At 40.2% G+C, this 13508-nt stretch overlaps 1 pseudogene; it reads left to right on the top strand.

Moving 5' to 3' along the window:
• Positions 1–1936: 1936 nt before the first annotated feature.
• The window catches only part of LOC107589812 (uncharacterized), a 14116-nt pseudogene continuing 2544 nt past the window's right edge, over positions 1937–13508 (top strand).

Consider the following 13508-nt stretch of genomic DNA (forward strand, 5'->3'; position numbering starts at 1 on the left):
CTTATGAGGCAAGCATGTACTAGTCCGGGACAACACGGCGACCGCTGCGTCCATCAACCGACAAGGTGGTCTGCGCTCCCGCCGCCTGTCGCAACTCGCCCGCCACCTCCTCCTCTGGAGTCAGAAGCATCTGAGGTCGCTTCGTGCTGTTCATATTCCTGGGCTGCTCAACCGGGCAGCCGACGAGCTATCTCGAGCTACGCTCCCGGGAGAATGGCGACTCCATCCCCAGACGGTCCAGCTGGTTTGGAGACATTTCGGAGCCACTCAGGTAGACCTGTTTGCCTCTCCAGAAACCTCTCACTGCCAGTTGTTCTGCTCCCTGACCGAGTGAACACTCGGCACGGACACACTGGCACACAGCTGGCCGCGGGGCCTTCACAAATATGCATTTCCCCCAGTGAGCCTTCTTGCACAGATACTGTGCAAGGTCAGGGAGGACGAGGAGCAGGTCCTGTTGGTGGCACCCTATTGGCCTACCCGGACCTGATTCCCAGAACTAATGCTCCTCGCGACAGCCCCTCCTTGGCCAAAGCTTCAGGACCTCAGACCAGCTCTTTGTCTGTCACGGAGGCCGGCAGATGGGGAATGCCGTCTCTAAGCAGAGGATGGCCCACTGGAAAGTGGATGCCATCACCCTGGCGTATCAGGCACAGGGTGTGCCCTGCCCGTTCAGGTTGCGAGCTCACTCAACTAGAAGTGTTGCATCCTCCTGGGCGCTGGCTCGTGGCGCCTCGCTGGTGGGTATCTGTAGAGTTGCGGGCTGGGCGACCCCTAACACGTTCGCTAGATTCTATAGGTTTCGTGTGGAGCCGGTATCCTCCTGTGTTCTCACCTCAAATGGGTAGAAGCACTGAGAGGCCCCGGCTTCGGGTTGGCTTGCTAAAACCACTCCAGAGAGTCCATATAGTAGACACTGTTGAGCTCCTCCGTTTGGACACCCCTGGTCTAAAGGATCAAACACGAGAAAGGCAAGTTCTAAATCTAGGAAACTAGGACACTAGGAAGCACAGAAGGGCTAAACATTCAATCACCAGTGATGTGAGAGCGTGTGTGTGCCATTCTTATAGTGTGAGATTGATGCGGTGATGAGAGACAGGTGATTGCATTTGATAATGAGTCCGAGCAAAGGATTATGGGAAATGGAGTCTGGGGGGAATGGTAAAGGGTACAGGATGGGGTGCACCCCCCCCTAGCGGAGCTCGTGGGCACTCCAGCTAGAGATCGTGACAGTGAGCATAAGAGTCATTGTTACAAAATCTTACTGACCTCAAACTTTTGCAGCTTCATTGTGTTCAGTGTCACATGATCCTTCAGAAATCGTTCTAATATGCTGATTTGCTGCTCATGAAGCATTTCTTTTTATTATCAATGTTAAAAAGAGATGTGCAGCTTAATATTTTTGTGGCAACGCTCATACTTTTTTCAGAATTCTTTGAAGAATAAAAATTCCAAAAGAAGAGCATTTATTTGAAAGAGAATTTATCTGTAACAAATTTACTGTCACTTTTGGTCAATTTAATGCATTGTTACTGAATAAAAAATTATTTGATCACCATCATTCTTACACTGTGCACCACTGCTCTATTATATTACTTTTCTTATCTGCCTGAACTTTTACCAGAACTGAATCCCAGTTGAACTGAAAACGCATCCAGCATCCTTATGCCTTCTTATTGAAATGTGCTGCTCCCTGCACTCAGTATGTCTTTGCTAGCACTGTATGTCCGTATAAGCTGAAGAAAAATATTTAGTGAGCTTTCAAACTCTCCATAACTGCACACTGTTGTGAAAGCTTCCATTTTTTACAAACGATCCCCATTGCCATGGGCTGAATCTTTGTCAGAGGTGGTAATAGGTGGAGGGGATTTAAGGAAGGGGCCAAGGTGGGGGTCAAAGACCGTGCATTCTGTGTGTGATCAACAATCTCATTATGATGGAGTAGAGGATCAGACATTTGGCTGCCCTGCCGAATACCAAAGTCTGCGTGGTGCGTGGGGTACAGAGGGGGTTCCTAGGGGGTACAGAGAGGAGGCGTGCGGGAGGAGCGACATAGCGTGTTCTGGCGGTGTTGCAACAGTGGACGACGTACGCTTATCTACCTCACTCAGCCAAGCAGCATGGCAGCCCTGGTGCTGCCGCTGACCTATCTGGTACTCCTGAGCCTGGTCAGTGTCTCCTCTCAGATCCAGTGGTTCAGGTTTCTGTGGGTCCCAGAGATGACCTCACCTGCTCCTGCTGTCACTACATCTGCACCCACCACTACAGCACCAGAGGAGAGCACAGCCCCTGTCTTCCCAGCCTCCTCTCCTCAGCCCACAGAGGGATTCAGCATAACCCGAGCTAAGAGACCTCTCAGAATGTGAAAGAGTGGTGAGTGTTGATCGGTATGAGGGATGAAGGGAAGTAGGACGTTTTTTAATCTGAAGTAATGGCTGCTGAAAATTAAGCTTTGCAATCACAAGAATAAATTACATTTTAAATATATATTGTAAAAGTTAACCATTATTGTAAATGCAAATAATAATTTACAATAATACTGTTTTTACTGTATTTCTGATCAAATAAATGCAAACATTAGAAAATCTTATTAACCTCAAACTTTTAAAGTTTCAGTGTCTTCAGTGTCACATGATCCTTCAGAAATCATTCTAATATGCGGATTTAGTGCTCATGTAACATTTCTTATTATCAATGTTGAAAACAGTTGTGCTGTTATACAAACATCCATGATTATTTGGTAAACTGAAAGTTCAAAAGATCAGCATTTATTTGAAATATAATTTTTTGTAACAATGTAAAAGTCTTTACAGTGACTTTTGATCAATTTAATATTTCATTGAGGATTTCATGAAATACATTTTATTAAATCATTCTACTAACTGTCTTTGCAACTACATGTCAACTAACTCTCATTAGAGTATTAGTAGACTGTTAGGCAATGTCAGGGTTGGGGTTAGGGTTAGTAGAATAAGTTGAAATGTTGTTGCAAAGTTACTTATAGTCAGCAGAATGTCTTAAGTAGACTATCAAAATTAAGTGTTACCATTTATTTTTGTAATGGACCAGCTGGAAAGATTTGCATACGCAAGATGAATGTATATCAAATTATCAATACCGTCTTGTTAGTTTTAACTGTATCCAAATGTCATTTGGGCTTAGCTATGTGTTGGGATCCCCATCACCCATGAGGCAAGGAAATATAGCTTAACTCTAAAAGGTTTCTAATTGTACTACAACACTGTGTGAAAGAGTTCAGCCTGGTGGTGTTTGGTGAGCCCACTTTTCCCATTTCCCTTTTCGTAGAGAATAACACTAAATCCCTATCACATGATATTATAATGATAGGATTAGATCAGGAGGTTTTTGGGAAATTGGGGTCGCTGTTGGAGACATCGGTTGCAGGTCCGCCTGCTGATTACAGGCACAGAGGAAGATTGTGAAATTAACCCTGGTCCAGACTTGTTCCTTAATTGATATCTCATTCATCCCATTACTGCATGAAGCACTTGTCTCTTCAATGCATTTGAATGTGATATGAGTGTTGGTCAGAATGAGAGATGAAGGGAGAGAGAACGTTTTAGATACATGTTGGTAAAAGGCCATTTTCAATGTTGAACATATACTTTTTTTTAGACTGAAGACACAAACATCCTCATTGACTGTAAATGTATTTAGCTTCTTTGAAGATTTCATAATGTATTTTTGTAATGAACCAACTTGGAGAGATTTGCATACATAAGGTGTAGTGTACACTCATGAACTACATTTGTCTCTTCATGGCATTTCAGTGTGATATGCAGTATATTTTTATTATTTGTGTTTACTAATCTTTAAGAAAGTTAGTTGCTTTGCACTACTGTGTATTTTCAGCAAAAACTGCTGTGATCTGTAATTAAACTTATTTTTAATTCATTTATATAAAGAGAATCTTCTCTCTGCTGTATTGAATGCTTAGCTGAGAGAATTTGCTAGAAGCCCTGCGGACCTGTAGAGCTGTTTATTTGACATTTTACCTCATTATTATCATTAGAACACATGTCAGATTGAAACAGCAATTATTTCTTAATGTTGTCAATTTGAGGAGTCTTTGGCATTGACATTGGCATGAACTAATGAGAATGTTTTACTGTTGTACTGTGAAACAGGAGCTGGAATTGCAGAAAAAGAATGCAAAAGACAAATTGCTCGATTTTAGCTCTTGTAGCCCTTGTTATTGAAATATACGTAAGGCGTTCCATGACAATGTTATGACATTTTCAAACCTAAAGGCTGTATGTATGTTGCATGTAATACCTTGTTATTGAAATATACGTAAGGCGTTCCATGACAATGTTATGACATTTTCAAACCTGTTTGATTTTTCAGTAATTATTCTGTCACAGTTCAATGAAAATGAAATGAAACAGTTCAATGAATCTTCAGTTCAATAATAGCAAAACAATTATAAAAGCTGTCCCTTTAACTCGTATTCCAAAATTATAAGTCGTCTGAAGCCATATAATGTAAGTTTTACCTTTAAGTTGTTTGTTATTGATCATACTGTATTAAGGAGGGGGAAATTATTTTCTGTTTTGTTTCTCACACAGATTTTTTTTTTCTTTTTTTTTCAGAAGTCTTGGAATATAGAGCATGATTCATATGGATTACTTTAATATTCTTTTATGGGGTAAAAGAGCAACCGGCACAGTCAGAATTTCTCCTTTCGTGTTCCACAGAAGAAAGCAAATCATATTAGTTTGACTCCTAGTTAGCAAAGTTTCTTTAATAAACATGACATGAAACAATGGATAGGACAATATGTTTGTGTAATATTAAGAGAGACATTTTCATAAATCTGGGAAGGGACATTAGGGCTGTAAATTGTCCTTCATTTTAATCATTCCCCCTGTTACTGGGTGTTTTTTTTCAGAGCGAGGGTCCAAGGGTCCAAGGGTCACCTTGTCCTCACTGAGCTAGTTGGTGTTCCTCTTCCTCCATCTGTGTCCTTCATCACGGGCTACGAGGGTTTCCCTGCCTACAATTTTAGGCCTCATGCTAATGTAGTCTATAGACTCACCCAATCATTTGTACCTGAGGACTTTGCCATTATTGTCACCGTCAAACACTCCAACTCTCGAGGAGGGGTCCTGTTCGCTATCACAGATCCCTCCCAGAAGATCGTCCACCTGGGCTTGGCCCTGACGCCTGTGGAGGATAAGACCCAGAGGATTGTACTGTATTACAGCGAGCCAGGGCTTGCAGACAGCATGGAGGTGGCTTCCTTTAAAGTGCCTGATATGACACAGAAATGGAATCTCTTCATGCTGACAGTCGAGCATGAGGAGGTTCGGCTGTATATGGACTGTGAGGAGTACCACAGTGCCCCCCTGAAGAGAAGCCAGCAGCCCCTCGACTTTAAGCCAGGCTCGGGTATCTTTGTGGCAAATGCAGGCAGTACTGGCCTGGAGAGATTTGTGGTAGGTCACCATTTTTTTTTTCAAAACTCAAAAACCTTTCATTAATATCGTTTTCTTACTGTTTAAACCACACAAAACATAACTGAACATAAAAGATGATCTGAAACCACACTGAAATTTGAAAACTGAAAACCACACGGAAATCTTCTTATTCATATTTACCTTGTCCTTTGCGTTTAGGTGTCATACAATTATTGATGACATGAGATGATTTTATGTGTAATTTGGCCTTGAGAATATGTACTTTTAGTAAATTGACTGGCTCACATTGACAGCTACCTAGAGCAAAGTGAGAGTGTACAAGTACGAACTGTTCAAAAGAGGCAGTGTGCTTTTATTTTGATCATGTTTACTGTGATTATAAACTGCCACGGAATATTGACATTTCAATTTTTGGGGGTATCAGTTGATACTGAATTATGCATGCTCATTTTCCCAGTTTTTTATGCTTAGATTACGTTTGCTATAATCTAACACTCACTTAAGGTGAATGTTTAAAAACATTAATAATACTGTAAAATATAGTATTTAGAAAATCTCATACTAAATGTCCATTTCTCATACTGTACATTATAATGTTGTGATGCCTAAATTCACTTTTTCAGACTTTAGTTTTTAGTGTTTTATTTTTATATTTGAATGTTATATTTTATTAGACAAAATAGTACAGAATTGTAATATTATCTATTGGTTTTCCATGGAAGCCCATAAGAATAAAAATCATGATTTATTAAAAAATGACAGTCAGAATTATGACATAAAATTTAAAATGATGAAAAAGATATAGTTATGACATAAAATGTCGAAATTGTGAGATAAGTCGTGATTATGACATAGAAAGTCATAATTATGACATGAAGATTTTAAGCCATAATTATCACTCAGAATTTTATTGTTGGTTCATACCTATTTTTCTGGTAAATTGTATGTTTTAATTTTGATCATGTAATATTTTGCTGAGTAATTTCTTTGACCTGTTAGCACTGTTGAGGGCTTTTATATATATATATATATATATATATTTCATAACATGTAAAATGATAATTAAATAAAATATCACCTTACAAAATCATTAGTTGAATATAAATTAATTGTTTACAAAAGTTTTGATTCTGACTTTGTCCTCTACAGCATATGAACTATTCCAGCTGAAGAGCTTTTATCTCATCAGTTGGTTGTGTTGTGTTTAGGGTGGCTTGTTGTCATGGAGAAGACTTCAGGAAGGTCGAATCCTTTGTGTTACGTGGCATACTGCTAGATGGGCCTCTTTCAAGGAAAAAGAGGCACTAGCAACAAAACTCTCACATACTGTACACTTACAGAGAGACACAATCATACTTTCAGACCTGGCTAAAACCACAAAGGTCCAAAGGTTCAAATTTCTAGAGAGTTGCAGTTACTGTTGTGTTCTCTTGTAAAGGCACTTTTGAGGTTTGTCAGTTTTGTTGTTGAATATTTGCTCTTTCACATCTTCAGAGGTATTACTGATGAAAGTTATTGTGTTATCTGTAAAATCATTAGTTGAATATAAATTAATTGTTCCCTAATTTATTCACATTTACATTGTACAACACCCACCATACCAAAAATACCAAAAGTTTTGATTCTGACTTTGTCCTCTACAGCATATGAACTATTCCAGCTGAAGAGCTTTTATCTCATCAGTTGGTTGTGTTGTGTTTAGGGTGGCTTGTTGTCATGGAGAAGACTTCAGGAAGGTCGAATCCTTTGTGTTACGTGGCATAATGCTAGATGGGCCTCTTTCAAGGAAAAAGAGGCACTAGCAACAAAACTCTCACATACTGTACACTTACAGAGAGACACAATCATACTTTCAGACCTGGCTAAAACCACAAAGGTCCAAAGGTTCAAATTTCTAGAGAGTTGCAGTTACTGTTGTGTTCTCTTGTAAAGGCACTTTTGAGGTTTGTCAGTTTTGTTGTTGAATATTTGCTCTTTCACATCTTCAGAGGTATTACTGATGAAAGTTATTGTGTTATCTGTAATGGTCCTAATTGAGTTTTGCTTGTCATTGTTTTATGGCTGTTTGGACTAGGACATTTCATAATGCCTTTAATAATGAAAGTAGCTGATGGTCGTCATAAATCCCAGCTGTACTTGAATGAAAGTGTTTCTGAAAGAACCCATTAAATCCTAATGAATAAAGCAGGAGGTGCTTCATCTGAAAGCCTGCTGATAATTGTACAAAATGTATTACCTTCCCTTAAGCGTTTCTGGCACAACACTGAGCTCTGGATGAATCTGTGCTGCTGTGCTTCTGCTGTAACAGAACAAATCTCCTCCTGACAGTAGTTTACAGCTCCAGGCAGCCCTTGTGTATGAACCTGCTTGCAGTGTGATTAACCACTTAGCATTCTGCAAATATACACAACAATCTTGAACATAAACAATTAGATTTTGTTTTACACAGCTGAACAACTAAACCTTTTTCTTTCTCTTGCTGTTTCTTTCTCAATATGACAGGGGTCTATTCAACAGCTGGTAATAAAACAGGACCCCAGGGCAGCGGAAGAACAGTGTGAGGAGGATGACCCCAGTGTGAGGGCATTTTCATTACTCTGTCTCGTTCGTGTTATTTGTCTCGGAATATAATTACACCATCCTTGGCCATTTTATAGAGGCAAATTTGTCATAGTAGATTGAAAGCTAAATGTATGTTTGGGTATGGTTGTTGTAGAGCTGGCACTCCTTCTTGTGGTGGAGTCGCTCGTGACCCTTGCAGTTTTGTTTTGCAGTTGCAGTCCTCCGGCGATGGAAGTGGTGATGGTGATTATGATGATGAAGAAGAACATGGGAGACGTGAAGTAATGTTTGGTCGGACAAATGAGAGAGAAGATGAAGAAAAGGTTTGACAGAAGCACCTCATTGCACACATTACATCACATTTCTATTAACCTGATTAAAAATAAATGCATATATATTAACCCAATGGCATAGTTTTGCCATGAAAATGTGTCTAATTGTTTTAAAATGTGTCATTTATTAAAGCCATACATTATTCTGGACCATTATACCGTTTACAGATTTTATGTGTTTACACTACTGTTCAGAAGTGTTATTTATTTATTTAATTTATTTTAAAGAATGCATTAAATTGATCAAAAGTGTTATATTGATGCAAAAAATGTTTTTGAATATTGTTATTTATCAAAGAATCCTGAAAATAGTTTTCCACAAAAATATTAAACAGCACAGCTGTTTTCAACATTGATAATAATTAGAAATCTTTCTTGAGCAGCAAATCAGCATATTAAAATGACTTCTGAAGGATCATTTACAGATTTTATGTGTTTACACTACTGTTCAGAAGTGTTATTTATTTATTTTATTTATTTTAAAGAATGCATTAAATTGATCAAAAGTGTTATATTGATGCAAAAAATGTTTTTGAATATTGTTATTTATCAAAGAATCCTGAAAATAGTTTTCCACAAAAATATTAAACAGCACAGCTGTTTTCAACATTGATAATAATTAGAAATCTTTCTTGAGCAGCAAATCAGCATATTAAAATGACTTCTGAAGGATCATGTGACACTGAAGACTGGAGTAATGATGCTGAAAATTCAGCTTTGTCATCACAGGAATAAATAACATTTAAAATATATTAAAATAGAAAACAGTTATTTTAAATTGTATTGATATTTCACAGTATTTCTGTTTAAAAACATTAACAAATCTTACTGATCCCAATTATTTGACCAATAGTGTATCAATAACTTAAAAAAGCAAGAAGATTTCAGATTAAAGATTAAAAAAGATTCATATGACGTGTTTTCAGATTTTGAATTAATCTTAATTTTAAAAAGTTTTGAATTTTAAAAAAAATTAAATTTTCTAAATTATATGCACAAATGCATAACATATTTCACGGATGAATAGATGAGCATGAAAGAAGAAATAATTTTCATATTTGTTTGTCTTGTTTGTAGTCAATGTTATTATTTCTTTGTTGACATTATGCTTTATTTATCTTTTATCTTTAAGAGGTTCATTTGTCCCTCCAGGGAGTTACATTTTGTTACAATATTAAGAGGAATCAAAAGGGTTTAAATCTTTTGTTCTCTGCAAACACATGACAGAAAGAACATCAATTATGTATCAGTGTTGAGCCAAAAAAAATTCTGTTTTACTTTCCTAGTGCACTGTAAATGTAAAGAGTGGCATTTTTTAATGCTAAAGTGATAATTCACTCCCCAAAAAATGAACTGTATGTTTTGCTTTCTTGCATGGAATGCAGGAATGTTTTTGCAGAATGTCCTGACTGCTCCATCCAATGAAAAAGAATGGAGAAGGGAGTTGCTGAGGTCCACAAATCACACTATATGCTGTATATAACACTCTGAAGCAATATGATTGCTTTACATTCAAATATATATTCAAATATGGCTCTCCAAAACATGTACTGGAAGGGGTGACATTAATACCGATCGGTTACAAGTGACATGAAAACCAATTGCAAAGCTGCTGTGATGTATTGCATTGCAATGCATGACAGGAGTGTACCAAGACAAGACAATTCCTACAGTCCCATGAAAATTGATCAAAAATGTATAATTTTTTCAAATACAAATATACAGAATTAAACCTATAAATATGATAATTTAATAATCAAAATTATTTAATAAGTTATTTTAATTATGTCCAAATAGCAATATATAAAGTTGTTTAAGCATTAATTTAAATATCACAGGGCACTTCAAGGGAAAAAAAAGGTCATAGGAGTTCAGTTGATAAACAAGGTTGGGAACCTCCGGTTTGTGTGACATGTTAACTCTCGACTCAACCAATGCTGCGATTTTGGGGCTGGGATACCTGTTTGGTTACATTCCAAACAATGGATAACATGAGTCGGTAGGAGTGATAGTAGTGAAACCTGCTATTACTTATGCAGAAATTAGACACTTTACCTTTAAATAGTTTTATGAAATACCATTTTAATTAAGTTTTTTAAATCACAGCAACAAATAATCATAATAAATAGATTCAGGTGTGTAGTTTACATTATTATAGCTAATATATGTTGTAAGAACGTAAGTATCAGTTGGTGTATTATTGCTTGCAGACACACAGACCCACCTTTCCTGTCCAAGCTCCACCCACTATGTTACCTGACATGGACAAAGGGGAAGTTTCAGGACATGTGACCCCTATAGACCAAAGGCTGCTTAGAGGTGAGAGGACACTCTTTAATTAAGATAAAAAAAAATTAGCTTCACTTTGCCTCTTTTGTGAATGTTGCTTATCTACATTTTGGTATTTTAGCAAATTAATATTAATATGGTCCTTATTTGATTATGTTAAATATTAGTTGCTATTCTTTTCAGGGATGAACAAAACAGATGAAACCGGGGAGAGTACAGTGGATGTAAGTGTTACGCATTTATTTCCAGTTGTAGCAAGAAAAAATATACTTATTTTTGAATTAACTGACTTCATTTAGACATGTTAATAAATTGATTAATAAGATAATGAGTAATGCTCAGTATATGATGGTTAAAATTATGTAATAATGCTGCATGTTCAAGTATAAGATTTCCTCTTGAACTGTGTCAGGGTTCTGGTCAGGGGCAAAAAGGGGAGCTGTCATGATTTCGGTGGGGTCTTCTTGGGTTTTGTTATCATGGAGCACATGGTCTTTTGTTTTGACGGCTTGCCATGTGCTCTGTTGTCATCTTGGTGTTCACCCCGCTCCTCACGTTATCCATGTTAGCTAATTCTCCCTTCTCACCTGCACCTCGTTTTGTCCTCATTATTCTCTCCTTTATCAGGCCCTCTTGGATGCTATCTTGTGTCAGTCCGTAATATGTTGTGCAGCAGCTTAGATCGTCTCTGTCCATGCTGTGTTTGTCTGAATCAGTTTTTTTATTTATTTTTTCTAGTCTAGTCGGTCTGGCGTTCTTGTTTTTGTCACCTCCCCCTTTCTACCCTCCTGCCTCCCTAGAGCTCTGGTCGGCCCACTTCCGTGGCTCTCGCTACTCACAGGCCTGTCTCTCCTCGGCAGTTCTGTCCTATTCCTCTCTGCCCACGCTCGTTACCACCCCTGGGATTCATCAGCGGCATTCTATTACCGGTTCACCGCCTCCCCTCCCCACGGGCTCGACCGCAGCTGGTCTAACCTCCGCGCTGACCTGAATTGACTTTTTGCTGGGGTTTTGCCATCCGGCTGAATTATTGACTTTCCGTTATCCCAGTTCAATAAACTTGGAATTTGTTTTCACCTGCAGTTGGATCCCGGTCTCGTTTCTGACAGTACGGACTGACCAAGATGGATCCAGCGGGTGAGGAGTTTGTCAGATCGGCCATAGCTCATCAAGGAACTCTCCTCGGTCACCAAGCTAGCCAGCTCTCATCCACCACTCAGGAGGTTGCTACCCTCAATACCCAAGTGGCGGAATTAAGCAGCCGCTTCCATGAACTCCAGCAGGACGTTCTGTCATCCTCCGCAACAGCGGTTCCCCTGTCTCATTCTCACCGCGAACCCGAGCCGCATGTCAACAACCCGTCCTATACCATTGGAGTTCCACTGCAACCACGCCGATATGCTACAGAATGGTTAAAGGTTGCCTATGTCATTACACTGCTGACGGGAAAGGCTCGCGAGTGGGGAACTGCCATTTGGGACGCTAGAGCCCACTTTTGCATGGATTTTGAGGAGTTTTGCAGTGAGATGACAAGGCTGTTTGATCGCTCTGTTAGGGGAGATGAGGCGGCATCCACACTAGTGCGGCTCCATCAAGGAGCCCAAGACCTGGAGGGCTTTATCAATCTGGCTACTCGAGTTGAGAGCCACCTTCGCTTGCGTCAGCGACGCTTGGCTCCTCGCTCGTCCTGGGGGCTGGAGGAACCCCAGCCTTTGAGGAGCCACTAACCAAGACTTGGTCCACTCCTGCAAAGCTCTGGTTGATTCCGGTGCCGAGACCAGCTTTCTGGACTGTAGCACGGCCAAGAGCTGGGGCATCCCTGCCATTCCCCTCTCCTCCCCTGTCAGGATCTGGGGCCTCTCTGGCCAGTCTGTAGCCACTATCACCCACACCACCCCTCGTGTGAGTCTTGTTGTGTCGGGCAATCACCGTGAGTCTGTTGTGCTGTTCCTCCTGGAGTCCCCATATGTTAGACTTGTTCTGGGGCACCCCTGGTTGGCTCAGCACAACCCTCATGTGGATTGGTCCCGCAGTCAGATATTGTCTTGGAGTCAGTCTTGTCATGCTTGTTGTCTAGGTGCAGTTTCTCCTCCTTTGTCTGTGTCTCCTGTGTTGCAGGTTGAGGCAGCTGATATCACTGGGGTCCCGGGGGAGCACCATGATCTGCGGCTGGTTTTCAGCAAGTCCCGGGCCACCTCGCTTCCCCCCCACCGGCCATTCGATGGTGCCATCTATCTCCTTCCAGGCACTTCTCCGCCCCGGGGTCGTCTCTTTTCCCTGTCAGGTCCAGAACGAGAGGCTATGGACAAATACATTCAGGAATCCGTGAAAGCCGGTCTCATTCGCCACTCATCCTCCCCTGCTGGTGCTGGGTTCTTCTTCGTTAAGAAGAAGGATGGCTCTCTGCGTCCTTGTATCAATTACCGACGGTTAAATGACATTACTGTTAAAAACAGGTACCCCTTTCCATTAATGTCATCTGCCTTTGAACTTTTGCAGGGAGCCAAGGTCTTCACTAAGTTAGACCTCCGCAACGCCTATCATCTCGTCCCCATCCGCGAGGGCGATGAATGGAAGACAGCCTTTAATACCCCCATGGGACACTATGAATACCTGGTCCTTCCGTTCGGGCTTACTAATGCCCCTGTTGTCTTCGAGGGCATGGTTAATAGCGTGCTGAGAGACATGATTAACCAGTTTGTCTTTGTGTACCTCGATGACATTCTCATCTTTTCCCCATCTCTTCAGGTACACACTCAGCACGTGCGTCAGTTCTTACAACTGCTGCTGAAGAATCAGCTTTATGTCAAGGCGGAGAAGTGCGAGTTCCATGCCAAGTCGGTCTCGTTCTTGGGCTTTATTATTTCGGCTGGGGAGATTAAGC

The sequence above is a fragment of the Sinocyclocheilus grahami genome, unplaced genomic scaffold (genome assembly GCF_001515645.1).
Source record: "Sinocyclocheilus grahami isolate Dianchi unplaced genomic scaffold, SAMN03320097.WGS_v1.1 scaffold121.1, whole genome shotgun sequence".
Taxonomy (NCBI): Eukaryota; Metazoa; Chordata; class Actinopteri; order Cypriniformes; family Cyprinidae; genus Sinocyclocheilus; species Sinocyclocheilus grahami.